The sequence below is a fragment of the Sphaeramia orbicularis genome, chromosome 9, assembly GCF_902148855.1.
Source record: "Sphaeramia orbicularis chromosome 9, fSphaOr1.1, whole genome shotgun sequence".
NCBI classification, from domain to species: Eukaryota; Metazoa; Chordata; class Actinopteri; order Kurtiformes; family Apogonidae; genus Sphaeramia; species Sphaeramia orbicularis.
Window position 1 is genome coordinate 13,496,662 of NC_043965.1, and position 4,609 is coordinate 13,501,270.

Genomic DNA, 4,609 nt, shown 5'->3' on the forward strand with positions numbered 1-4,609 from the left:
CACAAATCATTAACCCTTGTTAATAATAAAAAAAAATAATAATAATAATAAGACATTCCTTGATAGTTATGATAAGTTATTTAATGTTTCCTCTGACAGTTGATGAAATTTTAGATGAGAATTTTTTTATGTATGTATGTATGTATGTATGTATTTATTTATTTATTATTTATTTTTTGTATATGAATTATTGAAAATGTATTTCACGCATATATTGATTTTATGATTGTATTTTGTTTTTATATCTGTATTCTCTTGTATTGTATGTATGGTGTTATATGATAAATGTTTGACAAAGTTTGTATATTAATATTTAAATAAAGTTTAAAAAAAAAACGTAAAGTAAATGAGAAAAAAAAATTTCCTTGGACTTCTTCTGCTCTTGCTCTTTGGAAGAAAAGAGAATAAGATTAAAAAAAAAAAAAAAAAAAATTAAAGCTGCAAGGAGCATTGGGCGGGACCTCGTACTGGGTGATCCGCCTCCCGTGCGTTCCACTTCCCATACGTTCCGTCTCCCGTTACTTCTGCCTCCTGTGCATTCTGCCGCCCATGTGTTCTGCCTCCCATACGTTCCACCTCCCATGCGTTCCACTTCCCATACGTTCCACCTCCCGTTACTTCTGCGTCCCGTACGTTCTGCCTCCCCTGTGTTCTGCCTCCCATACGTTCCACCTCCCATGCGTTCCACTTCCCATACGTTCCGTCTCCCGTTAATTCTGCCTCCTGTACGTTGTGCCGCCCATGTGTTCTGCCTCCCATACGTTCCACCTCCCATGCGTTCCACTTCCCATACGTTCCGTCTCCCGTTACTTCTGCGTCCCGTACGTTCTGCCTCCTGTGTGTTCTGCCTCCCATACGTTCCACCTCCCATGAGTTCCGCCTCCCGTGGCCGTCGACACCTACATTCCACTCACACCTCTCCGTCCCAACACCAGCCCCCTCCCTTTTGCATCCATCCTCCTTTCATCCGTACAGAACACCTGCGCCCCTCTGCTGAAACCATCACCTTTTAATTAGGCTTTTATTTTGAAAAGCCAACTGTGTGTGTATGCAAGTGTGTGTGTGACAGACCGAATCCGTTTGAGTGACTTGAAATTGTACAAACAGGTGAGCATAAAACTCATGCTTTACCATTTTTAATAAGGCTTTGATTTTGTAAAACTTTATTGTGTGTGCATGTGTGTACCGTTCACATTTTTATCATGCCCTCATTTTTTCATATATATATATATATATATATATATATATACACATATATATACACTACCAGGCAAAAGTTTGGACTCACCTGTTTTTTCTTTATTTTTATGACTATTTACATTGTAGATTCTCACTGAAGACATCAAAACTATGAATGAACACATATGGAATTATGTAGTTAAAAAAGATGTGACAAAACTCAAAACATGTTTTATATTTTAGATTCTTCAAAATAGCCACATTTTGCTTTTATTACTGGTTTGCGCATTCTTGGCATTCTCTCGATGAGCTTCATGAGGTAGTCACCTGAAATGTTTTCCAAAAGTCTGGAAGGAGTTCCAAATGATGCTGAGCACTTGTTGGCCATCTGTGGTCCATCTCATGTCATTTAAATGAGAAGGTGAGTCCAAACTTTTGCCTGGTAGTGTATATATACACACACACACACACACACACACACATATTATATATATATTTACACACACGTATATATATGTGTGTGTATATATATATATATATATATATATATATATATATGTATATATATATATATATATATATATATATATATATATATATATATATATAAATATCTCATTGCGTCCACCTATATTTTTTGTAGTGCTCGATGTAAGGAACATTTTGACATTGGTTTCATGTCTCTTGGACATTCCTGCTGGCCGCTATGGCGGTTTCCATGTTTTTTGACAAAGGTGGCACTAGAGAGCCCATTTTGGCACCTACGGGGTTAATTTTTGCATTTTATCAAATTTTTTGCCGGACCTGACATACGTGCCAAATTTGGTGAGTTTTGGAGCATGTTTAGGGGGTCAAAATCCAGTTCAAAGTGGTGTCGGGAAAGTAATAATAATAATAATAATAATGATAATAATAATAATAATAAACAAATGGAAAAAAATAGGGGCCTTGCCTTCTGGCTAACTTTATTGTGTGTGTATATGTGTGTGTGTCTGTTTGTGTGTGTGTGTGTGTGTGTGTGTGTGTGTGTTTATGTATGTGTGTTTGTGTGTGTGTGTGTGTGTGTGTGTGTACCATTCACATTTTTATCATGTCTTCATTTTTACTCTAGTTTTATTCATATATAATTTTTTACATACATACATATATTTCTCATGTAATTTTCATATTTTTTCTGCATTGTTCAAATGTTCTTATTGGAGAGTTTGACAGTTGTCATGTGCTCACACTTGTCATGTTTTTAGTCACACTAGGAATCTGACTGTCTGTTCATGGTCTTACAGCACCACCTGGTGGTATAATTGTATGCATTCCACAGGAAAAGATTCAGCCAATCAGCTTTCAGGCATTGGAATGCGAAGAATTTGGAGGGCCGTCACCTTGTAAACTCTCAAAGAGGGAGACAGCTATTCTTTGAAACAAACAGCGTTTAATTTATAACTGTAGATCGTGTCTCAAAAATTCTTGGACTAGAGGAGAACAGAAAGTCTCCTTTGTGGATTAATATATCATATTTGTAGTAAGAGATTGAACTGAATAAGCAGTGATGGTGGAAAAGAGCATTCATCTCATATTTTTGGGCTGTGAGAATACAGTCAGAGGCAGATTGCCAACTTCCTGTTGGATTTAGCTCATGAGTGTGAGTGTATGATTTTTCGGGCTCGATGAGACCAACATTTTGGTGTTGGTTTCATGTCTGTACGACATTCCTACTGGCCACTAGGGGCAATTTTGTATGCGTAGGTGGCGCTACAGAGTCCATTTTGGCACCTAAGGGGTTAATTTTGATATTGTATGAAAGTATTCACCAGACATGACATATGAGCCAAGTTTGGTGAGTTTTTGAGCATGATGAGGGGGTCAAATGGCAGGTTAAAACCAAAAAAGCATAAAAACCAACAATATTTTATAAATCCATAACTGTACATCCTATCTCAAAAATTTTTGCACGGGAGAGTTGGGGTGATTTTTCTGAATGTATGGATATATAACATGTGGGGAAAAGTCAGAATTGAAAAATTAGTCCCAAACATTGCATTTTTCCGAACTTATAAAAAAATAACTGAGACATTAATTAGAAATTTGCGAAGAGAGTTTTTTGAGAAGGGTTCACTCTATCTTTTGGTGCTATTTAGAAGCCAATATGACAAACTGGCTCATACTAGTTTTAAGTTGAGGATTTTACTTTGAAAGGCAATTTGCTGACTTCTTGTTGGAGTTAGCTCTCAGCGCCCACTGGAACATTTGTAGTGCTCGATGTAAGGAACATTTTGGCATTGGTTTCATGTCTCTCGGACATTCCTGCTGGCTGCTATGGCGGTTTCCGTGTTTTTATTTGACATAGGTGGCGCTAGAGAACCCATTTGGGCACCTACAGGGTTAATTTTTGCATTTTATCAAATTTTTCGCCAGACCTGACATACGTGCCAAATTTGTTGAGTTTTCGAGCATGTTTAGGGGGTCAAAATCCAGTTCAAAGTGGCGGACAGAAAAGAAAAATAATAAAAACGAACGAAAAACAATAGGGGCCTTGCCCTCTTGGCTCGGTCCCTAAAAAAGTGATTTAACTACTTGTGTAGCCATGCAAATATGAATGTAATCAACCTATCAACCGCTGCAAAATGTAACTCAACTCCCAGCTTAATTGCTAAATTGTTAATGTCATTTACTGCTCCCTAATTCTGCACATTATCTCATGTTTTCTCTCATTCATGCCTTTTATTTGATTTCCACAGCAACCCTATCCAGAAAATGCAGATTCACTCTGACTCCCCAAGTGCAGGGGATGAGCTCAAAGTCACCTTCGTGGTTAATTGAGAGGTTTAAGATAAACCGGCAGGAATCTGAATATTCTGAGTTTTGTGTGTCACCAGCTACGTAGATCCAAGAGTCTGAACCTGTCACAGACATCTAGGCACCTGCTCAGCCTCCTAGATCTACTGATCTAGAAGGAGCTACTGAAGAAGTCCCACCAGGTAAACACAGACCTGAGAGGAACTCTGGAAAATTGCTAGCAGTGTGACATTTTGTTTGAGCAAAAATTATGTGTTTGTGGGTTTAGGGGGACAAGGGTTTGTGGAATTAACAACCTCATCAGAAAAAGAATTAATTATAAAAATGAAATAAGACTTTTTATTACTGACATTGTTCTTACTCTGAAACTGAACTTTGAGTTTCAGTCTTAGATTGAGAAGGACATTTTTAGGCTTTGTTTATTCATGATCTTAATCTAAACATATGAGTCTTCTGTATCTGTGCATTATCTCCTCTCTGCATGTCTGTTCAGTATGTAGGCAGGGACATTCCAGAGCTTCCTGTTTTGTATCAGGTCCCCATCTCTTCCCCATTCTCTGCGCAACCCGCAAATCATGCTAGATCACCATCACACACGCCCTCAGACGTAGTCTAGAGATGTCCCAAACCCTGTCAT